Raw genomic sequence first — 27,331 nt, forward strand, 5'->3', positions numbered from 1 at the left:
CTGGTTTACCTTCCGGAGCAACAGGAAACAAGCTTGCTCCATCTTCCATGTGATAACCCTTCAGATAGGTGAATATAGCTTTCATATCACCCTCTCAGTTTTCTCCAGGCTAAACATACCAAACTCCCACAACCCTTCCTCATAAGGGTTGGTGACCTGATCTAAACCAGCTTCCTGGTCAATTAAGTCATAGACCAGACCCATTTACTTGGCCTGCTCTGACATCAGAAAGACCACTTTAGTCCTGACTTCCTCCCCAACCCAACTATAAAGTGTGTGTTTTGGACCGTGGCAGTAAAGTGACCTTTGCAAACGAGAGGCTGAACCTTGATGTCTTAAAAAAAGAGTTGTGGCATAAATTTTTAAGCCACTGTACCATGAATCTCAGCAAAGTGCCCCAGGTACAAGAAACCAACAAGCCTGTGTGGCTTGTGTGTGTGTGTCCCTGTCTTATATAGAATGTAGGGGTACATTTCATATTTTATTAGAGGGACAAATGGCTTTCAGTTGCATGCAAGGGCAAAAAGATTCTCAGAAAGACAATATTCAAGATTCATCGGCAATGTGGAAGAGCCTCTGATTTGCACTCAGAAGGTTCCAGGCTTAACAATTCACAGTTAAACTATGGAATCTGCCTGTCATTTTAAAAGATTATTAGACAAATGCAGGGAGGATAAGGTAAGCAATGGCCAATAGTCACAATGGCTGTGCTTTCCTTTCACTGGCTCTGGATGCTAGTTACTGGGACTCACAAGGAGGAGAGTTGCGGTTGTGCTCAGGTCCTCCTTACAGTCTCCCCAGAGGCATCTGGTTGACCAGTGTAAGACCAAGATGCTGGACTAGAGACTATGGGCTTTCTGATCCGATTCTGCAGGACTCTTGTTATACTCCTACCCCTAGCATCTCCAGGTAGGGCTGGGAAAGCCTAGGAACCTTATAAAGAGTCTCTGCCAGTCAATGTACAGCAGGGATAGGGAGACTTTGGCCATCCAGATGTTGCTTGATGGACAACACCAGTAGCCATGCTTTGTGGGGCTTCTGGGAGTCAGATTACAGCTCCCATTGCTCCTGATAGTTGGCCATGCTTTGTGGGGCTGGTGCGAGTTTAGTCCAACAACATCTGGAGCTTCCTGTCTCTCTTTTAAAACCAGTCCTTTATTCAGAACCATAATGACTAGAGTCTTTTTTAGGGTGAGAACCACAACCCAATGGCAGAGCACCTGTTTGGGCCCTGAACATAACTATTGGCACCTCCAGGTAGGGGTGCGAAAGATTTCTGCTGAAAGCCTAGAGAGCTGCTGCCACCCAGTGTAGACAATAAACCACAGAACAGACAATGCCAGAAGGACCAGGTTTGCATTCCCCCATGCATAAAGCTCAAGGAGCCATACATTTCTGGCACAGTAAGTTCCTGCCTCTTCAATTCAGAGGTGAAGCAAATTATTTTGTAAAGATTCAACCTATGTCAGATGTTAACATTTGCCACCTCAGTTCATTAATATGAACGTTCAATAAGGATTCGCACTCCCAATGTGAAAGTTTACCTCAGGATATTGAAATTCGAGTACTGTTGCTTGATCGCATTGGCAGGGCCCAAATACAAGCTCCGACCAGCCTCCAGCTCCCTGGAACCATCCGACACAAACCATCATCTAATGGTCAGAGGTGCAATCCTGACAAGTGCAAAGCCTTATTCCGTGTTGTCCTCTGTCGTTGTTGGGTTGGGTTTTGCCTTGTTTGGCTAACTGCTTTGTTTCCCTGTCGTGAGCCACCTGGAGAATTTTGTAGGGCAGCCCACAAAGATGGCTGACAAATATCCACCCCTAATCAAATACGTTTTGTCCATTTTTTGAAGAAAGGCATCATGGGACTCCAGAGGGAGCAGCCAACCATCAGGTGAACACTGAGCAAATGTCATGATTGCCAAGGTAGAGTATTCGGCATCCAAACTGACAGGAGATTTTTGAGGTGAATTTTTCAGGAGTAAATTAGTTTCGGTCCTACGTGCTAATGGTGAACCCATTGAGGGAAGCTATTCCATTCTCTCCACCACCCAGCCCCAAAAGTGCATGGCTACACCTCCTTTCCTCCCAGTTATTAGGTAACTGTCAAAAAAGATAAAGCAAATCAAATCCCGTCGACAGGCAGCCATGTTCCATTTAGCCTGCACAAAAGACAGACTTTTTTCCCTTTCATTCCCCCCGCCATATTCATTTCACCCCCCTGCAGCATCAATAATTCATGGATTTAAAAAGGGGGGAATGATAACCAGCGAGAAATTTAAGCAGCAGATGCTCTCTCTCCATTAGAAAAAGAGAAATAGGTCTCAATTCGGGGGTGGTGGTGTTATTTTTCTTTAAAATATTTCTGCTTTGTTCTGTAAGGACAATGATGCAGTGCTAGTGTTTTGACACTGCGGATCTTATAACAGCCGCTGGTGACATGTTAGCTAACAAATTGGCACAAATGACCATGGTCAAAATAATTACATGGTAAGGAGAGGCGAATCAGGGAACAAATCTCCGTCTATCAGGTCCAGGAAAGACATTGTAACAAAAGGGAGATATGTAGATGTTTTGCAAATTAATCAGCTTTAATCATCCCTTTTTAAAAACTGGAGGACTTTACTGAAAGGGCACTGGTGCCAGCTAGACCCCAATTAAAATGAATGGGGGAATTAAGGACACAATCTGGTAAATGCACTTAGCACCAGGAAGTGAGCGCCATTGACTATGGTGCGACTTGCTTCTGAGTAAACATGTATAAGATTGCACTGTAAATAGTTGAAGTCCAAGTACTGGAGAGTTTAAACCAGGCATCCCCAAACTGTGCCCCTCCAGATGTTTTGGCCTACAACTCCCATCATCCCCAGCTAACAGGAGCAGTGGTCAGGGATGATGGGAATTGTAGTCCAAAACATCTGGAGGGCCGAAATTTGGGGCTGCCTGGTTTAAACACACATTCACACCATGCATTTAAAGCACCAGGATACCATTTAAAACAGTCATGGCTTCTTCCACCAAAGAATTCTAGGAGCTGTAGTTTGTTAAGCGTGCTGATAGTTGATGGGAGACCCCCTATCCCCCTCACAAAACTACAATTTCCCAGAGCCATTTAACAATCAAGCCCCATTCACAGGGAACTCTGGAAATTGTAGCTGTATTGAGCGAATAGAGCTCTCCTGACAGCTCTGGGCACCCTTAAAAACTGTGGCTCCCAGAATTCTTTGGGGGGGGGAATCCATGACTGTTTAAAGATGCATGCTGTCAATGAGGCCTTAATGATCCCAGGCGTGGTTAGAGCTTGCATTGAATAACACAATAGCTGCATTATCTTGATACAAGCTATTAAGAGGAGGTGCTAGCCATGCATTTTTTTTACAAATTCATACCAAAAGGATGACCAACATTAAAGAAGAAGACAGCCTTATTAAGCTATCAGGGATCTGCAGTTACCATACACACTGTCTTTCAGAGGGCAGTCCTCTACCTGAAGGCTGTCTGGTCTATGAGTGGTTTAAAGATTGAGAACCCTAAGGAGGGAGATCTGGTAATCCTTGGAGTTGCCAGTTGGCCTCTGGACCACAGACTAAGCAACCACACAGATCTTTTGCTCAGAATTTTCCCTGTCATGCTGAGATGCCCCGCCTGTCTATTTGAAATACAGGGTTGCATCCAGCGCTAGCCTTGCTCACAGTGGACCCGCTGAAATGACTGGACATGACTTAACTTTGGTTCGTTTATTTCAGTGGGTTTATTCTGAGTCATTGCATATGTTCTTTACACCTGCCCCTAAAAATGAACATATGCCAAAATAATGCAAATCTGTGGTTCATTTCTGCTTTCTTTGGGTAATGTGTGAATAGCTACCCTAGAGGGGTATATGTAAACACATCACAGGAATAATTTGTGAGTGTTATTACCAACTCCAGATGTTATCTCTGTAGAGCTACACCACTGACCCACAGCAGAAACACCAGCCCTTAATTCCATACTTCTGCATTAATCCTCAGACATATATGGCTTCTGAAAGAACCATGGTTTAATTGTGGTCTTCCAAACCCCCAATATCAGGTTTGTTATTTATTTAATTATTTGCAAGCACAGGACAGTCAAGCATTGGTCTTTGGGGGTTGCTTGGCGCAGTATGAAACTGGTGACCATCTCCCTTCATCTCTCTTCCTTTCTCCATCCAGCCGTGGCTGAGCGTTTTATCTGCCCCACCAGCAGAGATTAATTAAAATGGGGGAGATGCTCAGAATTCCGAGCTGGATGAAGGCCATGCCCTCAAATTCTAGATGATGGCTCTCATTAGTGAGTCTATTGAAAGACTAGGTTGGCAGCTCTGTGAACAGGGATGAAGACCTAAAACAGAATGATGTTCTGGTCCCTATATCCAGATGTTATGGAAATTAACCATGGCTCAATGTTGGGGGCTGCTCTTGCAGGGCACATTTGACCCTGAACAGGAGCACCAAACACTTTTTCTTCCTTCCTTCATTCTTCCACGGTCAAAAGCAGCCTGGGGTGATTTGAAGGCAGTAGTGGGGAGAGTTGCTGTTGTCCTTAGGTCCTGCCTGCAGGCTTCTCATAAGCACCTGGCTGGCAACTGTGAGAACGGGATACTGGCAAGATGAAACCACTGACCTGAGCCGACAGGGCTCTTTCCTGTGTTCTTATTCATTATACTCTCCTTAAGGTAAAGGTAAAGGGACCCCTGACCATTAGATCCAGTCGCAGACAACTCTGGGATTGTGGCGCTCATCTCGCTTTACTGGCTGAGGGAGCCGGCATACAGCTTCCGGGTCATGTGGCCAGCATAACTAAGCTGCTTCTGCCGAACCAGAGCAGTGCACGGAAACGCCATTTACCTTCCCTATTTATCTACTTGCACTTTGAGGTGCTTTCGAACTGCTAGGTTGGCAGGAGCAGGGACCAAACAATGTGAGCTCACCCCGTAATGGGGATTTGAACCACCGACCTTCTGATCGGCAAGCCCTAGGCTCTGTGGTTTAACCCACAGCGCTACCCGCGTCCTTAGATGGCTTCAAAGGGGAATCAGTAGAAGCCTGCTGTCTTATTTCCAACCAATGGGGTGTGGCTCCGCCTGTCATTGGCTCTGGCTCCACCTACTGTTGGTTTCCCTACCTTCTGCCCCATTAGATCCAGTGAACACAAGCCTTGCATGTACTGTATGCTGTGCTGAGTCATTGTCTTGTACACTGGATGTGGATCAGCATGGAAAAGACTGGTCCCGACTTCCCTACCTGGTTGGCACTTGGGAGACTTCAGCAGAAGTGGGATTTTGGGTTGCCAAAATCTGATTCAAAAACTACACACACAGAGAGAGAGTGCAGTGTTTTTCACAAGCTAGCCTGAAGATCTTGCCATCGCTCCCTGTTACGGCTGCATAATCCACCCGACAGCTAGCTAATCCTTCCATCGTCTTGCTCAAGTACAAACGGCAACACACGGAGCAAAACTAAGAGTCAAGGAAGCCTCTGTACTCTTGTCCCACCTCACCTATTGCCAAAACATATACAATAATATATTTGTCTGCCTCAGATTTTCCTAGAAGATTAAGAACTCAATGGAAAGGGGCCTTGTGGTAGGAAACCGAGGGGATTGGAGAACAGAAGGACGCAAAGAGAGAAATCTTTTTCCGCCATTTCCTTTGCCAAGCTATTTTTAAGTCACGCATGCAGGATTCTGAAAGACCCAGAGGTCAAATCTTAGTTCTTGGAAGCCTCCACTGAAGTTGAAAGGATTTACAATGGATTTACACTGCTGGCCTTTAATATCTTTTATTTTCACACACCCTTGAGGAGGTAGCATTCTCCATTCTCATCACATACGTGGCCTCTACTCGGTAATTAATGCAAGCTTAGGAGCAATTATTATCTTAAACTGCTGGCTTATTTTCATAATTACTGGCTTAAATGGGCTGTACCAATGTGATTTCTCCTCCCTCTCTTCTATTTAGGCTAAAGCAATTAGCTTTGTCTCCATCCCCGGTGAAACTCTTGTTTCTTAAGTATTTTATTGGCTTGCTCTCTCTCAGCAAAGGGCACATAATATTAGGAATTTCAGCAACAGAAGTCTCATCTGGCTTAAACTTTCCAAGGATTAAGGCACAAGTAGTGGGAACACCTCCTTATCCCTCCTCTTTAATAAGAGATGAAGTTATTGACAGCATGTTGCCTTGCAATGGCACCCCAAACCTGCCACTTAGGGTGGACTGTCTCCCCCAACGAAGGACATTTGGGAATTTGCGGTTGTTGGATACAGCAGAACCCTTTCCTCGATTCAACAGAATGGAATGCCCCGAAAGGCATTAAGTTGTGAGTTATGGATTCCATTAAACAACCAGCCTGGAAGAGGAAAGCAAACCACTACCTTTCATTTCTCCCATTTGAATTCCTCTCTTGCACCCAAAAACATGCTCCTTTAGCTTCTTCCTATTTACGCAGATCTGATTCCGTTCCAAAACATCCAGCAAAGTTTTATTTTCCCCCTTTCCCAGCTGAACCGAGATGGCCTGTCCTTAACACATAATTCTTCTCCTATCCCCGGTTGGTCTCGCCCGCTGACCGTGCTAAGACCTCCATTTCAACAAGGGCAAATAAAAAATAAAAAATTAAACCAACCTTTCCACGTTACGGCTCTCGGCGCAGAGCCCATCGGAGGCTCCCATCAGCAAGATGAACGACACGCTCTGAGCATATGCTTGGCCATTTCCTTAACCGCCAACATGGCCATAAGCAATAAGAAGCATATAGATACCGTGTGCTAAGTGGGGCAGGGGATAGGATGATAGTGGAAGCAGTTTCAATTCAAGAGGTGTTCTCTTTCTCTCTCTCTCTGGTCATTGTCATAAAATACTAAGAGGTGGGCAAAGCAAGGGGGAAGTTCCTCCCCTCCACCCGCAGGCACCTGCAGTAAGGTGTGAACGCCCGAGGTTGGTCTATCCATTGAGGACACGGAAGGAGAGGGAAGGGAGAATAGAGGACAGCAAGAAGGTAAGGGCTGTAACCTTAACATGGCACAAGATTAAAGCAAATAAGGTCATCATTTTTAAAATAAATCATAAAACGAAGAAAGCTCTCCGTTTTAAAGCCCTCAGCAAGCACACTATTTCCAGCTGTTGGGTACCCATGAAACATAAAACCAACTTATTCGTTACCTGGGTTACAGACCTCATTTAGTTAATCATCACCATGATGACCAGGGCCCAAAAGGAGAGGGGTGGCAGGGAAGGGGCGGGAGGAAAGAGGGTGGAGGAAACAAAGAACTTTAAGAAAATAAAAAGCTACTACTTTCTCTATCTGGGATTCCATTCTTTTATCTGCCCTCACACCACCCTCCCTGCTGGTCTTTATTCCTCCTTTCCTTTCTGTAGTAGAGAAAGGCCAAGTTTTGAGCAGCGCTTTTCGAACAGCCAGGTATCATTTCTCCTCCAAATGGGAAAGGTGGGGCCTTTGGTTCACACTGCACCAGGTTGCTCAAGGTCCAGAGAGGAATGTGAGTTGAGAGGAAAGAAAAGGGGAGGGGAGGGGGATCCCCGCACTCCTAACTTGTTGGTTAACCTGCCCGCCTGAGCCTTAATCAATAGCCAGGGACTCTGAAGGGAACAAAGAACAAACACAGGAGAAAAGCCGAGCCCTTATCTCAGATCCCCATCAGATAAGCCATACCTGGAGTCCAAAGGGACAGGCTGGCCTGTTCAGCCCTTTCCGAGTTCAAGAAGGAGCAAAGGGATGTTTCTGTGGCTTCTCTACACTTCAGTGATAGCATTCTTGCTTTGAATTTATTTTAATTTGTTCCCAACACCATCATTATTTTTAGGAGGCAGAGGAAGCTGGGGGAACCAAGTAAACCCTGAACTCTAATCAAGACATGCATCTCAGGGTAATTTTGGAATTAAGTCTCTTTCTGCGTGTCTTAAGGGAGCAAGCCTATGCATGTCTACGCAGAAGTAAGCTCCACTGAGTTCCATAGGATTAGTTCTCAGTTCCCTTAAAGTTGTAGCCCTGTACTCACTTACCCAGGGAGTAAGCCCTATTGGGACGTACTTCCAAGTAGACATGTACAGCACTGTGCTGTAACGAATCTGTTTAGCTAGCCAGCGGTCTGGATTCAGATGGCCCCTGTAATAGACAAGGGTGCCTTGCGTCTTTCACCTCTTGATAAACACATTCCAAAACTTCCAAGTAGCCTCTCTTGCAAAAACACACCACATGGAAGAAAGCTCTTAAATTGACACGTGATTGCTTTCCGATTTGCATTGCAAGGGGAAAAAAATCAAATGCGTTACAGGGTTCCCGATGAGACAGGCAGCCAGAGATCACACACCCTTGACCTTTCGTTTCAGGAGATTTTGGTAAAGGGGATGTACGGAAGCCCCAGATTCCTTTGCGAAGATTCAGCAGAGACTGGGGGTGGGGGGAAAGTACCGAATGCAGCCTCTAAAGAAATCTTAAGAGCTCCTCAGAGAACCATCAAAACAAACATTTACCAGCTTCTGGGGAAACAATATTGTTACCAAAAGCAATTTGCAAACACTTTGTCAGAACGCAGCATGAGATAATTAAGCATATTTGAATTTACAATTTAGATTCTTCTATTAAGGGTGGGAGAGGGGGACGCCCAGCAACCTCATCCTTGTTCTTATTTATTTTATTCACGCTTTCCAATTTCAGCAAAGATTTATTGTTATTATATATATTCTTTGCCAGTTTCAATCTTTCTGTCATCACTCGCTCAGGGCAAGCTGTATAAATGCAGGGTGTTTCAACTGTTCACATCAAAACTTCTCTTAAGGCGGCAGGCTTACTATACATACTGATCTGGGAAAATGCCGTGTTAGACACAGAGCCGCTTACTTCCAAGTAAACATGACTAAGATTGCACTGCGTGAGCAGAAACAGGCACCAGCAAGGCTGTATTTTGAGTTTGAACCTTGCTCAGTTTTAAGCCTGGATCAATATTATTTTCAATAAGCATTGTGGGCTTCCCTAGTACAATAGCCTATATATGTGTGTGTGTGTGCACACATGTCATAGGGGACCTCAATATGTATGAAAGTCTATCCATTGTTAAATCAGATTACAGCCAGAACTCAAGGGGGAATAGTTATGTTATACTTAGGGTTGCCAGACTCAATAGTGGACAGGGCTTCTGTGCCTTTAATTGCCCTGTTCTCTCTTTTGAGTCTGGAAACCTTAAAGAGAAACCAGCAGACCCTTTGCTTGGAAATTAAACAAAGGGTGCTGGTTTCTCTTTAAGGTTTCCAGACTCAAAAGAGAGCAGGGCAATTAAAGGCACAGAAGTCCTGTCCGCTATTGAGTCTGGCAACCCTAGTTATACTACGCAGTCAGGCATTGATTTACACACTTAGTTTTATTCCTAGTTTTAGTCCAACAGATTGAAATTTTTGTTGCGCAAAATGGGCACTCCAAAATTCTCAAAGCTATTTGCTGTAGATGTCAACAGGTTTCTTGATGGGAGGAGGTGAGACAAGGTCCCCCCCCCCTCAGAAAATTCTCTTGTGAGAAATTTCAGCTCATTTCATGCTAGACAAAATTGAAGGAAAACTCTACTGTTAGTTCATATTGGCGGATGAAGGAAGTTGTGGGCAGAAAAAGGAGGATTGGAAGGGGAAAAGGTTCAAGCCCATTGCTTCCTTCCATGATATTAAAATAATATCAAAGAATATTAAAACTGGAACCATGCAAGTGGTGAAACTGGTCGGGGGGTGCATTTAACTGAATTTTCTCCCACTGAGAACTGAAATTCTCCAACAGTTCAGGAAGAGCGTGAATAATAATAATAATAATAATAATAATAAACAATATGTAACAGCAAATTATATTCTGAGAAATTTCAGTTCAGCTGTGGTTGAAAGGGAACGTTAATAGTATATAAAAATGGAAACTTGTGGCACAAACATGTGCATAGATTATTTTCAAAATAAGAAACCCTGGGTTCAACAAGTTAGTGAGTACAAGACTGCAGTTTTAAATGAATAGTTATATTTATAGTTAGAGGGGATTGTAGAAAGCAATCTTTTGATATTTGGATATCTGCTGATAGACTACCAATACATAAAGATTTGTGTCATTCATCAACTTTTAGATGAGCTCAACAGCTGCTGCTGCTGATGTTGTTTTTCTTTTTAAAATAATAATAATAGTGATTTTAAAGGTGCAGTCCTCAGTACACCTACTTGAGAATAAGTCCCAATGATGTCAACAGGGCTTTCATCCAAGGTTGCGCAGTTAAAATTACAAACTGTTTTGAAAAAAAAATACTATGTGCTCTTCGCTGGGGTTCAGGTCCTATTACACTTAGTGGAACTTACTGTACTACTGAGTAATTGAATCCACAAATTAAGCAACCTACATTTAGCATACTATCCTGATTTTCACCTAAAAAAGGTTTTCTTGGGAGTGTTATGGATTTTCATGAAACCTTGCTCTAGGATGGAAGTCCTAAAGATACTATTTCCCACTGGGGGGGGGGGGAGATGGAACTTACTCCAAAGTAAATATGGTTGGGATCAGGTGAACATGCTATAGTTTAGTGAGTTTTCCTTCAAAGGTAATGCCATTCAAGTTGAAGGCACTATTGAGGTGTAGGATCTTATTGATAGGGTTTAAAATGTGAATATGAGATACTACGGAGACGCAGACCCTAAGACCCCCATTTAGTTTTCAAATTAATAGCTCTCTAAAGGCTGCAATCCTATATCCACTTATCTGGAAGAAATGATCATTGAAACCGGCGGGACTTGTTTCTGAAAAGACTTGGGCAGGAGTGTGCCATAAGCCGATTTGAGGGAGCACCAATGTGTCACAAGTTCCCCCTATTTCAGACAAGAGCTCTTTTGATACAGCACCGACAGCTTGTACTGGCTGCCTTTCTGATAATTCAAATATATCTGCAAGAGCGGGAAATATATGGAAAGCCCCTGGACGCAACAAATCCGGTAATCTCACCTTTGCCACGAGTTCACTAGAGGGCCTTTACAAACAAACAAACAAAAAAAGCCCACCAAATTTGTTTTTGCAAATTGATTTTTAGCAAATATCTTATCCTGCATTCTCATCTGAAAGGTGCCCTGAATAAGATTGCATCCTCAGACTCATGCCCCCCACACCCCGCTTTTGCAATATAGAAAGGATAATACTATGGCTGTAAGGAAGGCAACAAGATCATATACGTTTGGAACGCCTGAAACGTTCAAGAATGCTACATTCCTGCTAAGTATTATTATTATCCATTCAAACCCAGGTAGGAGTTTTGACCTTGAGTTCAGTGGGATATCAGCCTAGAGCAATCCTATAAACTTTGTAAGGCTTATGCAGGCACAACAGGATAATGGCCCCATTAAATATCGGTACTAGCCATGCAGTACAAGTCTAAGCTTCCTTACTCAGGAGGAAATCCCTGGTAAATCCCTAGACTTACTCCCTAGTAACTGTCTGAAGAATTGCAGCTTTAGAAGCAGGTTTATATTGGAGAAGGGCTATGTGGAGAGGGATGAAATCTAATTAACGGGCTCTGATGGAGGTAAATATAAAAGAAGTTAGCCCTGCTGACAGATCCCTTTCTTTTTCTGTAATCATTTTCTCCTGGCTTCTGTGTTGAAATGTAATGAGATTGGATAGTATTGAAATCAAGACTGGTTTCAGGAGACCTTTCAAAAAAGGAAAAAAGGGGGGGGGGAAGCAAAGAACACCAAGCAAATCAAAACCATTTCTTGTCTTGTGTGCCCCCCCTGGCTTTGGAAGAACACACAAAGCAGCCTTTGCCAACCCGGTGCCCTCCAGATGTTTTGGATTCCCAAACATCTGGAGGGCACCGGGTTGGTGAAGGCGGACACAGAGGAACCTTCCAGAACCTTTTCCAAGAACTGGAAGCCGAACAGAGCGCTCTGCGTCAACTCCCCTAAAGTCCACAACGCCCAACTGCCTTTTCCTGCTTTTGGAGCCAACAACGGATGACGAGAACCATTTTTGCGTGCTTACAAAACACACACACATAAACGTCTTAAAACTCTCACCCGGTTTACTGTGTCAACAGCACAAACACACACACACACACCCAAGCATCAGCATGCCAACAGGCCAAAGGAAAAGTTGATAAAAAGCCAAGGGTTTCTTTTCTTTGAAAGCCATTCTTTCAACCATTTTCCTCCTGCGCAAACCATTTTGATCCACTCAACATCGCTCCACACCGACTGGCACAGAAGCCTCCAGAGGTGAGGAGTTATTCCCCCTCCGAAAGAGAATCTGGTGTCTCTTTCTTTCTCAGTGCCCAGCTCAAAGCAGCAAGTAGAGACAGGTTAGGCATGGAAGCGGAGCTCTGGTGAGAGAACTGGAAGAAAGATTATGAGGAAGCAAAGAGGCTCTCTTAGAACACACGGATAGACCTGCAGCGGTTATAGGAGGCAGTGGAGAGGAAAGAACGAGGAGACCAACTCAAAATGGCTCCTTTAAGCCAAACTGCAAACACTCTGGACAGAATCGAGATCTCTGCATCCTCTTGTTAATTGCCAAAACCTCAACCCAAGAATCAAATCCCATCCCGTTTACCACTTACACACCACACCACTATTTACAATTTTAGCATTAAGAGAACAGAAATTACTGTTTCCCAATGTATGTGCCTTTGAATATCTGTTACCCCCCTGTGCTTAAACTGCCCCCCTGTCCATGCTAAACAGGGACACAACCATTTATTTATCTTTTAGAAGTGGGGAAGGGATAAAGATGGGAAAGAAGCAAGGCACAGCTCACCAACAAAGGGGTGAAAAGACATTTAGGATTCAGTGAGAGATACAAACCATAGGCTGCTTGGATCGCGCTTCATCTCCTGGTCAACCAAGTGCTTTCCACCCCCCTCGCCTAACTGCCGTGATTCAGTCATCACCACCAATCCCAAATCTGCCTCCTTTGTCAAGATCAGGGCACGAGAGACTAACGTTCCCCCCCCCATTGGCTGCCTCCTATTGAATGCCTTGCAACTTTGCTGCTACCTGCCCCAACTGGTTTGGCCAGTTGTAAGGTGAACGTTTGGATTCGCGAGGTTTCAGCCATCCCCACCCCCCTCACCTTCCATCTCAAAGCAGACAAAACCTGATCCTTCTCTCTTTCTTTTTTTAAACAAAACTTCCTTCAGTCTACCTGGAGAAAGAAAAGAGACAAAAGATAGAAGGGGGTGGGGGGAAGCACACCTAAGCAAGGCGACTTTGCTGCGGCTCAACCACCACCATTAAACTCCCGTTTAGTGCACATCCACAACGGGAATCTTTCAAGCATATGAGGACCGCGAAGCCATTAAAATGACTTTGCCACAAGGTGCCAGGTAAACTTTTCCCAACCCAAAACCGCCAAGGATCGTAAATCAATAAATACATGCATTGAAAAAGCAAGTCGCAGCAGGCCTCTCGTGAGTGACTTTGGAGTGTCGGATCTTCCCACGTCTCAGCAATTTCTTGGGATTTCTCGGCAAGGAGTTTTGCAGGACATCGACACGGCTGGGATTTTTTTGGGGGGGTGGGGGTGCAGAAAGCACGCAAGGAATCGGAACAGCTTCGATATATCTACGCTATCAAAAAGGAAACAAAAATCCTTAAAATAAAATTAAAAGATTTTTTTAAAAGGAGGGGGGAGCCGCGATGTTGCCCGGCCATCATGGAAGCCTCAAGCATCTTACTTGTTTAAGCTGGAATACGGGAGAGACGGAGAATGTCTAACGGCTCAGCTTACATGTACTTCCTCGACCCCTCCCTGAGCAGGTGCATTCTTTGCTCCCGACCAATCTCCTTGCCTCTAGCCATGAACAGGTGTGTCCTGCCATCTTGGGATAGGCCAGGCGGGGAACCGTCAGGCGTGATGTAGCCACGGACCCCACACAATAGGCTTTGGAGCCTCCCCACCTCCAAAGGATCTTTTCAAATATCGGAGGGGGGGGAGGAAGTTAAGTTGATGTGTGACATATGTATACCATATCTATCTACCTACCTACCTACCTAGCACGGCCCGTTGCTCCCATTTTCTCTCAACCTCCATATCTGTTGTTTAGAAACCAGGCTAACTGGTTGGAAGGGGGTCCTCGCCACCAGCAAGGGTGTATAACCTTCAGGCAAAAGAAGTTCAGTTAGTCTTCCCCTCCAAGCTGCCACGACTGCCATAAGCCAGGGAAGGAGGGGAAGGTTTCAAATAAGGAAGTGACTTTCTGTAGCGTTCAGTCAGAGTCATCCAAGGTTGCCGGTTTCTTGCAGATGTGGGTTGATTAACTCGACCCTTCCATGATCTGCATCAGAAATGGGGAACCTCAAGCCCAGAGGCCAGACGTGGCCCTTCAGGCATCTCCACCTGGCCCGCGGACCCTGGTCGGAATGTGTCCTTAAATTCTGATCGTGCCTCATGGCTGCCAGGATGGAGAGAAGTGTGTGAGCGTGTGTAGAAACGAGCCAACTGTACGAAGCTAGACATTTACATTTGTGTCTTTGCCCGCTTTTGCCTCGGGCTCTGCCCACCACTGCATGAGGCCCCCAGAAAAGAATGTGCCTAGGGTTGCAATATTTCAAAAAGTAAAAACCAAGACACTCCAAAAATTGCTGAGCTTTTACAACATTGTTGAGCTTTCTTTTTACAAAAAACCACGATTTTTCGATTGACTTGCCTAAGATCCAGGACAAAGTGCTGTCTTTCGGGAAAATCCCCCCGGGTGTCAATTTCACCTTTGAATTCCAAGCAATGTCCAGGAAAATCTAGATGTATGGCCCAAAGGGTGGCAAAAGGTTCCTGATCGCTAACTGACAGTCATTAGAATCCCTATGGCCCACCGTTGTGTTCTAAATATACAAAAGGAGAGTCTGTACAGTGTTTACATTGGATTCATCTATCAGTCCAATCTGGGTTCTGTACATCAAATGAGGAGTGAGGTGCCATTTTTGTCCTTTGCCTCAGGCAGCAAGATATCTTGGGCTGGTCCTGGAGGCTTACTAGGGGTTCAGCCAGAGGTCTCTTCCTAGCCCCACTGGAGATGCTGAGGATTGAACCCAGATCCTTCCATTTGCAAAGTGATGTGCTCTACTACTGAGCTGTGAGCTGTCCAAACTAAAATATGTAGGGTCATTCTGGATATATGCCCTTGCTTAAGAGCTGAAGGAATCCCTTGTTGGATGAGCCAAGATCCCTTCCCATCTAGTACTCTTGACAAGAACCCACAGAAATTTGGGGACTGGGGGTAGGCATTGTGAAAATTTCCCAAGTGTCACAAGGAAGAGGTGGTTCTCTACAATATAAAGGGTTGGGCAACTGGAAGTGTGTGTCTTCATGCCAATGGGGCACTGCCCCACCAACCTTAGCCTGCCCTCAGCCAGCCCAGCCTTCCTACTTGACAACCAGTCCAGGGGGAGGTCTTGGTTGTAATCTTCCTTCTCCTTAGTCTCGGTTTTGCCCTTGTAGAACTCATCCAGGAGGAGCATGGGGGCAAGATTATAATTACTGTAGTTGACTCCACATGTCATCATCTCTGCCTCTATCTGTCATTTGCTCTGGCTTTCCTTGCACTTGGGTTCCTGCCCTACCAATCTCAATAGGCACAAGCCCCCACTGTAGGCAAATCCAACCCCCAATGCAAATCCAGCGCCCCAACCCCCATCTAGCCAACAACATAACCCCTAAACCCAAAGCTCATAAACACTATTATCCAGTTTCTCCCAAACTGGGACACAAGCAATGGGTTTCTTAAGTTCTTCTCCCGCAGTGTGAACAGCAAGACAGAGTCCTTTGGCCTATTTTGAAACCTGGGATGCGCTGAGACGTAGGCAAAGAGCTGTTGATTTCTATCGCATTTTTTTTTAAAAAAAATGTAAAATCACTTTTCGCCAAAGTAAATGGGTTCTTTAAGGCCAACTTCTGCAACCCGAACAGCAAGGGGGGTGCTGGCAGAACCCCTTGTCCTATGATGTTACCTGGATATTGTCTCCTGGCAACAAAGGGCTCTTTAACCCCTTCTCTCCTGCAGCGTGCACAGCAAGGAAGGCCTTGCGAGAGAAATGTGAAGGCTCAAGGCACCAGTGCTATTTATCTAGAAAAATAGGTGCCAGAACTCACTATTAACACCTCCCTTGTTCTCTTATAATAGCAATGGTGCCCACATGAGAGGTGCCAGAACTGAATTCTGTCGGATTCCAGCTGAAAAAAGCCCAATATTTTCCCAAAGCATCTTTTCCACTGGAGCAGAGGGGAGTGAAATCATAACTTTGCCCTCTTCCTGCACATCCAAGTGATAGTGGATAGAGCCAGTGGTTGTGCCCACCAGTGCTTTTTCAGATGAAAATATGCCCCCCACTGTTGAAAAATTCACCTCAAATATTTTTATCGGTGTCGTTTTGTGCAAGCCGCCTTGAATTGCATTCTGGGGGAAAGGCAGAATATAACAACAACAACAACAACAACAACAACAACAACAACGGGTCTGCTCTGAGCAGGATTAGCATTCAATACGTCTTGCGATCTGATGGTGACTCACAAGACGAATTCGTTTTGCGAAAAATTCATCTTGCAAATTGCGGTTTCCCATAGGAATGCATTGAAATTTAATTAATGCGTTCCTATGGGCAAAAAAAAAAGAAGTTTCAATGCATTCCTATGGGAAACCGCGATTCGCAAGACGAATTTTTCACAAAAAACGAATTGACTCGCGGAACGAATTAAATCCGTCTTGCGAGGCACCACTGTACAATAGAAAGGGCTTAAGGAAATAAGATCTGCCTGCTGGATCATGCCAATGGCTCATCCAGTCCAACATCCTATTTTCGCAGCTTGATGGAGTCCGAAAGAAAGACCCGAGGACAACAGCACTCTGCCCACCTGTGATTCCTAGGAACTGGTATTCAGAGGCATAATGCCTCTGGAGGAGCCCCTGCAAACACTTCCTTGAGTGCTACAGATCATACCTGATTATAGTGTTGCATTGGATACAGCTGCTGGCCCCTAACTATTTGATGGGGCATGTGGCTACCCTGTGAGAACTTACTGAATGTCATGATTGCAAAGTATCCACACGGAGGGTCAAAGCCTATGCTCTGTTCACAGATCTAGAGTCCTTCCTAATGTTTATGCACACCGGAGGGGGAGGAGTCTGCATGAATCAAGCACGCCCAAATCTTCTGAGACACACTCAGGGTTCTGAGCCACTCACTCAACTGTGGCTCATCTACAGAAAAGAGTGCCCGTTCTGTCTCTGCCTGATCTACTACTGCCCTCAAAGTGTTTCCTTCCATTTAGTCTCCATCAGGGTGAGTTAGTCTGCCCCACCTCTGAATCAATCCTGATCCGGTTACTCCCAGTACAGAAGCAGAGCAAATGGGGTGCCCAGTATATCCCTGCAATTCTGGGCTCAGTGCACTGAAATCAAGAGTCATGCTCAGAACAGGGACTCTTGCAGAGACACAGAGGTACCTCTAAGTGAACTGCCTCAGACTCCTCAGACCTTTTAAGAATCAACCTTTTTGTGTGTGTGAATTGTAATCTAATTCGGTGGGGGGGCAGAATGTGTGTCGTCAATCCAGGCTATGAAAGCTATGGCCTTATTTTATTAGCAAAAAAAATGTGCACAAAGGAGAAATATTTGTGAAGATAACTTTCAAAAATACATGGGGTTAGGGAAAATAGTTTGCAAAATATATGTATATAGGGGAAAGAGCCTTTTTAAAAAGCCCAACAAATTTTCATGAGGACCTTGTAAAAAAAAATAATGATCACAAATTGAAATGGGGAGAGCTGAACTTCAGGTTGGGTGGGGGGAATGAGAAACTGAAAGAAACTGAAATTGAGATTGATCTATTCCTAGTGGGGAATAGGATGGTGGGTTTCAAACTGTTGCTTCAGCTGTCCTGTACATTTAATGCTACGATTCAGAAAGTGAAATCTATTCCGTTCATGTTTAAGGGCGAATCTACGTGATTTGAACTTTCTGAAGCAGAACTTATCCGAATTTTGCAGTGCAAGTTCTCTCACAAAGTAGCGCGTACAAAAGTGCATAAAGTATGCATAAAATGCATACATTTGTGTACATAACGTACGAAGTGTGTTATATTTGGGTAACTTGCTTTGTAAAAATGTCTATACGAAGCAAAACTGCATACAAAGATGTGTAGGTTAGGAGAATTTGCACTAAAACGTTGGTGAATTTTCACGAAAACTTTTTATAATAATAAAGAAATCACAAACTGGTGCGGAAATGGGGAGAATGGGGCTTAAGACTTGAAAAATGGGGAGGAACTGACAGATTTGCCCATCCGTAACTACAATATACTCTGCTCAAACGAATAAAAAATAAAGGGGTGAAATGCAATCTTGCAGCTTTTCTCCTTTCTCCTTGTTTTTAAGGGAGCTCAGTCCCTAGCTTCTCATGGACGATGTTGTTTAATGAAATGACCAATTATCATGCTAATTAGAAGAAGCACCTGGAAAATCCCCAGAAGACTTTGCAGCCCAGCAAATTGAACGCAGGCACCGAGAGTTTGAAAGCTTTTGCATGCTGAATGGAGCAATTTGTCTTCTGCAGGAGAACTCGGAGGACAATGTTGAGCTGTGGAGATTCTTGGGGAAAGAACACAGCAAGCAGTGCTGGAATACCAAAGAGGCAGAGCAGGCCTATGGGCCCCGTGCCTTTTAGGAGCCCTTTGACAATGAACCAAAATAATATTGATTTGATCTTGAAAGAAAATTACAGTCAAGCCAAGAAGAAGCTTCGAGATAATTTGCAAGTTCGACAGCCTTAGGGCTTCCACAGGGTTTAATCCGGCACTGGCAGCAAGTCAAGTTGGTGGGTCTCAAGGTCTGGCTTTGACATTTCAGAGTTTTAGCTTTGGGATCGCTTGAAGGCAGGGCAAAATTTCATGGGCCAGGATGAAGAAGGTTGAGGGGAGAAAGCCAATTTCTGCGTTGCTTCTAGCTCTGCCCCAATTCAAAACAATTTACTGAATAGGGACACTGCTCCAAGGGATAGCGAAGTTGGTGGCCCTCCCAGACATCGCAGGGCTACAACTCCCATCATCCTTGGCAATTGGCCACTCTGGCAGAGGCTGATGGGAGTTGGAGTCCTACAGCAGCTAGAGGCCACCACTAAGGCATGAACTGGTTACTAGCCAACAGTGTCTTTGGGGGAATGAGCTAGAAATTAAAACAAATAAAATATCGTGGAACTTCAATATTGACAAATATTGACAGGAACTTCAAACAGCCGACAGGTTCCAGACAGGTATGTTTCACAACAACAACATACAACATTTTTAATGATGGATGAAATGTGTCACTGTGTTTATCATGATGATCTGATTCCCCCCCCCCCTCTTCTTCTTGCACGAGCCCCTTTGAAGTTCCCTTTGGTCCCTTGTAGTAATGACAGCAGTAAACACCTTTGCTTTTGTCTGACAAAAACAACCTTGGGGCTCGGTGACCTCTGCAGATCTCACCTCCTGACAAGGCTGCTGTGTTGCTGAAAGCCATGCCTCTTTGTGCATGCAGTGGCAGAGCTTGGACATCACCCAAAGGAGCGGGGAAGGGGCTTGCCCTCCACACCGTGAGTTGGTAAGGAATGGACCAAGAGGGAAAAGCAAGTGACTAGGCAATAGTGAGAATTGGCAAGGGGAAGCAGGCTAAATTGGCATCCTCGGGCTCAGGCCCACGTGACAGATGGCTGTGAGCCCCCCTTTACATTACCCAGAATGCCACACAACAAAATGGCAGCCACCTTCTCTTGAACCCAGGAGTGCAAAACCTTTTTCAGCTGGAGAGCCACATTCCCTTCTGGGTAAACTTCCAGGGACTGCATCCTGTGAGCCAAAAGTGGGCAGAGCCTTTCCTGTAAACGCTACCTTTTCGTAAACTAGACTAGTTTCTACACTCCAGCACACCCGCTCTCTGTTCTCCATCCAAGCAAGCAAGAAGCAGTGTCAAAACCTGAGGACACATTCCAGCCAGGCCAAAATAGCCAAGTGATAAAGTACGAAGCAGGCCAGTGAAAGTGGTCTGGGGAGAGTTATAATGCCAGATAGAGAGACTTGGGTGGTTGCTCTGCTCTGTATGTCAATAAGTCAATTCATTCACACAAACACTCTCAGTATAATACAGTTTTATTACCGTACTTAAATCAGGAAGTTCAAGGTGCCACCAGGCCAGGCCATCTTTCACCTCATCTCCATCCCTGCCTGTCTCCTAAGCTAGGCTGGAAGTGGAGAACTAAAACTTTAATATACCCTCCAACATTTCTCTGATGAAAATAGGGATGTGGTATTCCATAATAATATTGTTTTATTTATTTATACCCCACCCATCTAACTGGGTTGCCCCAGCCACTTGGGGTGACTTCAAGCATATATAAAAACATAATAAAACATTAAAAAGCTTCCCTATATAGGGCTGTCTTCAGATGTCTCCTAAAGGTTGTTGAGTTACTTACCTCATTGGCTTAGGGGTTGCATAACTCCATACCCTCCAACATTTATCTGATGAAAATAGGGACATCCTAAGGAAAAGCGGGACATTCTGGGATCAAATAAGAAACCGGGGTGGCTTCTGTAAATCTGAGACTGTCCCTGGAAAATAGGGACACGGAGGCTCTGCCTTAAGGCAAGATTCAGCCCAACCTTGCCAGATTCATATGACCTAGTCCCACAAATACAAACTAGGGTGAATAGCAGCAGAGGCAAAGCCAGTTACTTTCCCTGGATGAACTTCATGGGAAGGACCTGAGTGCAACAGATGCAATTCCCAGCAAGTGGTGTTCAAATGTCTTCTGACTCCAGCTGTTGAGACAGAGCACAGCCACCATGGCTGGCACCCAATGAAGGGCCTTCTCCTCCATGAATGTGTCCAATCCTTTTTTAAATGCATCCAAGTCAGTGGCCCCCAGTACACCTTGCGGGAGCAAATTCCTGGAGAGTGAATCCTTTCGTAGTCAAGATGGCACCACCCGTGCACAAGAGGGAGGCATTAGCAGAAAAGAAAATGTAAGGAAACAATCCTAAAGGGGGTGTGACTCCCACCCCAACTATCCCAACGAGGCCTGGAAATGCTCTCTGGAAGCGGGGCAGGGTGGGGAGGATGGAAAAACTGGTGGGATTCAAATGAATGAATTGGAGTACCTGGAAAAGGGCACAGCTAACTGGCTAGCTGAAACTCCGAGCAGAAGCATTTTGCTTATTTCAGTGGGGGTTCCACTGGTTAAACTCAGAATTCCAAACTCAGAGAAGAAATTGGAAGCGTTGCTGTTTTCTGACTGTGCCACTTGGGCGAAGTTCTTTAGCAGAAAGATGTCTGAGGCCAGGCGGTAGCTGATGGAGGGAGGTGAGAACCATTGCAGGCTTAAAGGGGGCATTAAGGCATTTCAGAGCTCCTGCTTGTTTTACATGGGAGCAAAGTTCAGCTCAGGGCCCCACCTGCCCTTATAGTATCTGAAGCCCAAAAGGCAGTGAATAGTGTATTGGCATGTGAAGCAAGCTGGGGAAGAGAGGCGGGAGGGGGGGGGTCAAGGAGGGGAAGGGAGGGGCCTTGGGCATTGCAGAGTCTGCAAAGGATCAGACAGCCAAAAGCTTCTGTTCCATGCAGCATCATGTATCAACACCCATGGTTCCAAACACTCCCAAAGCTTTGTCAAAGTTGGCATTTAACAGTTATTCAGATCCCTGTGGTGCAGTTGAGTGAGTGGGAATCAGATACTACTTCTTAAAAGTATGCTGCTAGTCCTCATGGCTTTATAGGCATAGTATGTAAAAGGGATCCCTGGACATTCTGGTCATGCATAACATAGAACAGGTGGCTTCAAGTACAAAAAGGAGATTCTGACTAAACATTCAGAAAATCTGACAATAAGAGCTGTTTGGCAGTGGAACAGACTCCCACGAGAGCTGGTGGACTCTCCTTCCTTGGAGGTTTTCAAACAGAGGTTGGATGGCCATCTGTCATGGATGCGTTAGCTGAGATTCCTGCATTGCAGGGGGTTGGGCTAGGTGACCCTTGGGGTCCCTTCCAACTCTAAGATTCTATGAGATTAACCAATGAGGTCATTAGCCCATTCTTTGTTATGCACAGGTAAAACGGCGAGAAACAAAGGTGGAGAAAGCAGATCGGAAGACTTGCCTTCATCCACACAGGAGACTGTTGAAGTCTGCCAACTTATAGCCATGAGGACTAGCAGCGTGCATTCTTTTTGTTCTAAATAAGAAAATATACGGTATATGATGTTTTCAGGGAGTGCAACCATTTTACCAGCTCGCTGTGGCTGGAAGAGAGGCAGGAAGGGGGAGACATGTGGGGTGGGGGTGGGGGTGTCAGGTGCATTGTGGTCCTGCTTTCTATGGCAGCCACACATTCCTGGAGGCATCACATTAAGAGGCTGGATTCCCCTCCAAACAAGCAAGCAAACCAACCAAAAAACTGAGCAGGTCTACATTGTTCCAGTTGGCCACGTCCCAAGCCAAGCAGCAAAAAAAAAAGGGGGGGGGAACTGATTCAGAGGCCCTTTGGAAGACACTCCCTATTGGCACAGACACCCACCTGGCTCTATCTAATCCTCCCCACCCTTGCATTTATACATTGAGCCACTCCTGCTGCCTCGCTGCCCTTTACTCCAGTCAGGACGAACAAGCCCAAGAGGCGGGGGGTGGAGGTCGCCCCGGGTGGGGAGGGGGAGCATCCTCCTCCGTGATCCAACAACACCTTGGCACCTTCTGCCTGATGTCCCTCCCCCTAAATGGAAGGCGCCTTTGCTTTGCCAAGAACCTGCTTCTTCTCCGCTCCCACCCAATCTGGCAAGGTTTGGGGGCGATAGGCTTTCTCGCCCTTTGTTCCCAGCTAGGATCGTTTAAGTGGAAGCAGGTGTTCTCCTCCGCTGCTAATCTCCTGTACACGCCTATGGTCCCAGCAACCGCTTTCACGTTCCAGATGGGTGATGGGAGACAGCTTTCCCTCCCACCCGCACCTCCTGCGAGGGCGGAGGAGTCGCTGTGGGAGGCGAGGCTCCGATCGGCTCTCCATGCGGAAGCAATGAAAAAGAAACCATTTATAAAGGCACTTGGGGTTGCTGGGTTTTCCCCCCTCCCCCCTTCCTTTGTTCTATCATCTCCTCCCCATCAACCCTCACTGCTCTCCATTTCCACCTTACAAAAGATTTGGGGGTGCCAGGGGGGGGGAAGCAATGGAAAAAAGCAGCAACAGGAGCCAGGAGATGGGAAGGGTTTGGAACAGTGTTCTTATTTTATTTTTTTAACGTTCACCCAAGGAACCTGCTGTCATTTATAATTTGATTCCCTCATTCCATCAGCAGGATGTGAAGTACAAATGAAAAGAGTACCTCTGAGCATGCACAGATTCCCTCTGGAAGAAGTAGGAGGGGGCAGGTAGCATACTATTTATTAAGGACCATCTAGTCCAGCATCTTATTCTCATAGTGGCCCCACAGATGCCTGAGGGGAACCAGCAAGCAGGAGGTGAGCTCAACAGCACTCTCCCCTCCTGTGGTTTCCAGCAACTGGTCTTCATAAGGATGACTGGCTTGTCGTCCTTCACAGAGCATAATCATCATGGCCTAATCATCTTTTTAAACCATCCAAGTAGGGGGACATACCTACCTCCTGTGGGAGTGAGTTCCATAGTTTAACTATGCACTGCTTGAATAAATACTTTCTTTTATCCATCCTGAGCCATCCAATATTCAGCTTTTTTTTTTTTAGGTGAGGCGATCAGAACTGTACACCATATTCCAAATGTGGCATTAGAAGCAGGTTTAGAGGGCGGCCATCAAAGCACGACTTTTGTCCTTTGAGCCAAGCTGTGTCTCTAAACCTGCCCGCTACTAGGAGTGGGTGAGAAATTGGATTCACTTAGCAATTAACTTGCCCTTAATTTGCAAATTAGTTTGCACTTTACGAAACAACCTGAGAACCCAAATGCAGCTGTCCTTTTGAAATCTGCGCTTCTCCCAATTTTGCACTGCAGTTCTCCAGCTTAGCGAAATGTATAGAAATGCATGTGCATATATTAGTGAAAATAACATATAAAAATTAGGGAAGACGGATGGGGGGGGAGGATTGATTTGCAGTAAAATGCTGGAGAATTTTCATGAACGTTTTTGGGAAAAATTTCACAGACTGATGCGGAAAGAATTGAACTGATGTCTGGAAGAATGAGAAGCTGAAACCGACATTGACAGATTCGCCTATCCTTACGCCGCACACATTTTAAGGAGGGTGAGACTTAGTGGAGACATGGAAAAAATAGCCTCCTTGGCTCTTCCTTCCTATTTTGAGCCCCACAAGATTTCACAGAGAGAAATGAAAGGAAATCCTAGCTCTGTGGCAAAACACCTGCTTTGTTTTTGGCATGCAAAGGTCCCAGCTTCAATCCTCGATGGCATCTCCCAGTAGGGTAGGAAAGATACCTTGCCCAAAACCCTGGAGAACTGCTTACCATCAGAGTAGACAATACTCTGGACCAATGGAGGGAAACCTCCTATGTTCCTCTGTGGCACAGCCCAGACCCAGGTCAGTCACCTTAATCAAAGTCAGACCTACATCTCTCATTGCATTATTGCCAGATCCTGGTCTAGACATGGAGCCTGAAACAAAATCCGCAGGCATCAAATCAGGAACAGAAGATGGCACTGGGTGGTAAATCAGGGCTTAGAACTAAACTCTGACCTTCTCCTTTACTGCTGCCTCCATCATAGAAGTGTTTTATTTTATTACACATTATAACTCTCTCCTCCTCCCAAGAGCTCCAGTTGGATGAAGTATGAATCCTGGATTGCCTCCCAACGAGGACTGACTTCTGGGGCCCAAACTTGCTTGGCTTCAGCCAGAAAACATAAGATGAGCCTGCCTGTAGGAAGCCTGCAAGCAGGAGAACTCAGGGACTGGGCAAAAGTTCAGTTCAGTTCACCTTTAAAGGCAGAATCTACTTAACTCACTGTTTCTGAAATGCAGCCATTCTGCACTTTTCCAAACTCTGAAGTGCTGTTCTCTGGATAATTAATGTGTGTGCAAAAAATGCACATAGTAGTGAAAATAGTGTACAAAATGCATTCTATTATGGAAAATATAAATATTGCGGGAATATGCTTTACAAAAAACATGTCTATTAGGCGAAATTGCATGCAGAATGTGTACATTGGGGAAAATTCTCATGAAAATGCTGAATTTTCATGACGGTTTTAAAAAATTCACAAATCAGGCCACATTCACACCAAACATTTAAAGCATTATGATAACACTTTAAAGAGTCATGGTTCCCCCCAAAGAATCCTGAGAGAGTTGCAGTTTGCAAAGGGTGCTGAAATCTGATGGGTCACACCTACTTATCTCACAGGGCTACAATTCCCAGAACAGTTTAACAGCCAATCCTTCTTCCTTGGGAACTAGGAATGGTGGCTCTCTGAGGGGTCTCCCAACAACTCTCAGCACCATTACCATTTAAAGAAAGTGGCAATGAAAGCGCTGTACAAGTACGGTGTGGATGTGGCCTAAGATCAGTGGTGGAGGAACAGTCTCCGTTACCCGAGGTGGGATGCCGAGGAGCAGAACGAACTGCCCGGTGACACATGTGTGACGCCTGTACGGACTGCACACGTGTGACGTCCATAAGGACTGCACACGCACGGCAGCCTGTACGGACACCACATGCAAGCAGCAGCTTGTACGGACACTGTGCGGACGCGGCACGAGCGGCGCCCACACTGACTGCGTGCGCACCCTCCGCTGCTCTACAGCTGGGGGGAGGCAGTGGGCCATTTTGTCAACCCCCCGGGCAGTGCCCGGGCGGCCCCCCACTCCGCCATCCCCCTTCGTACGCCCCTGCCTAAGATTGAACTGTGTCAATTCTGTACATGAACCAAGCTTTTTAGCCAGGCCCTAATCTGACGTTCTAACCACTACACCAGCTATTTAAAGCACTAAAATGTTATGGCTTCCCCCAAAGAATTCTGGGAGATGTAGTTCATTGAAGGAACTGAGAGTTGTGAGGCGACAACCCTCTGTCAACATTCCCCTCCTGGAGATACAATTCCCAGAGTTCCCTGTGAAGAGGGATTGATTGTTAAGCCACTCCAGGAATTGTAGCTCGGCAAGGGGAACAGGGGTCTCCTCACAACTCTGGGCATCCTTCACAGTCCACAGTTCCCAAATTTCTTTGGGGGAAGTTGTGACGGCTTAGAGCAGTATCGTAGCACTTTAAAGGTATTGTGTGGATGGGGGGGGGCTTGATGTGGAAATGTGGCAAACGGAACTTCATAACGAGAAATTGCGAGAAACTGGAACGACAGATTCGCCTGTTGTGCTTCGCTCCTCTTCTAGACCATCGCGTGACTCTGTGAAGGTAGCCTTCCTTTTACTGTCACCAAGTGCCAGGAGGGGTGAGAATTAACGAGAGAGTTGCCTCACCCGTTCCACTGCCAGGGGAGTCCTTCCTCCCCACCCCCCGCCGCTGCTTTCTCCTTCACCTTCCTTTCCAAGCTTCGGCTTGTTTTGCGCCGCTAATGACTAGCGGGAGGACTGACTCACAGAGAGGCACACAAAGGGTCTCGCTGAATAGATTCCACCCCCGCCGTGCTGCATTTCCTGTGCCAGTTTCAAGCAAAGCTTCTTCCAGCCGCCTTCCCTGAAAGGTGATGTTTGACACTCCAACTCGTGGGCACCTGCTTTGCCCATGGGCATCCAAGAAAACAGAATGTTGGAAGATTCCGGGAAGAGAAAACAAAGCGCTTCTTCACACAGCTCATAGATCAACTATGGAACTCACTTCTGCAGGAGGCTGTGATGGCCACAAACTTGGATGGCTTTTTAAAAAAAAACGAGGGAAATTCACAGAAGATAAGGCTACCAATGGCTACCAGCCATGTTGGCTATGCTGTGCATCCACAGTCAGAAGTTTGCTTCTGAATACCACTTGTTTGAAACTGAAGGAGGGAAGAGAAGCTCTTGTGTCCAGGTGTGGCTTGAGGTTTTACTACAGGCATCTGACTGGCCACCATGAGAACAGGATTCTGGACTAGAGGGGCCATTGGCCTGATCCAGCACTCTCTGCTTATGTACTTATATGCAGGAGCTAAATCGATGAGCACTCCAAAACTACGCGATTGTTCTTTCAAGGGGCGTACAACCCTCTCAAGCATAGGCCAACTTAGATTTGGGAACCAGCTACTGTATCTCCAATACAGTACCTTCATCTTGTCCGGATTCACATCCAGCACATCACTACCTTCATGCACACAGTTCCGGAACCTAGTCTGCCACACCTGATTCAGAAGGAAGAGAC

At 45.7% G+C, this 27,331-nt stretch overlaps 1 protein-coding gene across 4 annotated transcripts in view; it reads right to left on the minus strand.

Annotated features, from left to right (window-relative positions):
* The window catches only part of TTLL10 (tubulin tyrosine ligase like 10), a 191,405-nt gene that overhangs the window by 70,717 nt on the left and 93,357 nt on the right, over positions 1–27,331 (minus strand). Inside the window, exon 1 of one of the 4 annotated variants that reach the window (XM_060276206.1) lies at positions 13,422–16,607. The exons of the other annotated variants lie outside the window; for them this stretch is intronic. The gene's annotated coding sequence lies outside the window, so the exon portion shown is untranslated. Of the gene's footprint in view, positions 1–13,421; positions 16,608–27,331 lie in introns of those variants that run through there. 4 annotated transcript variants of the gene reach the window in all.

The sequence above is a fragment of the Zootoca vivipara genome, chromosome 6 (genome assembly GCF_963506605.1).
Source record: "Zootoca vivipara chromosome 6, rZooViv1.1, whole genome shotgun sequence".
Lineage (NCBI taxonomy): Eukaryota > Metazoa > Chordata > Lepidosauria > Squamata > Lacertidae > Zootoca > Zootoca vivipara.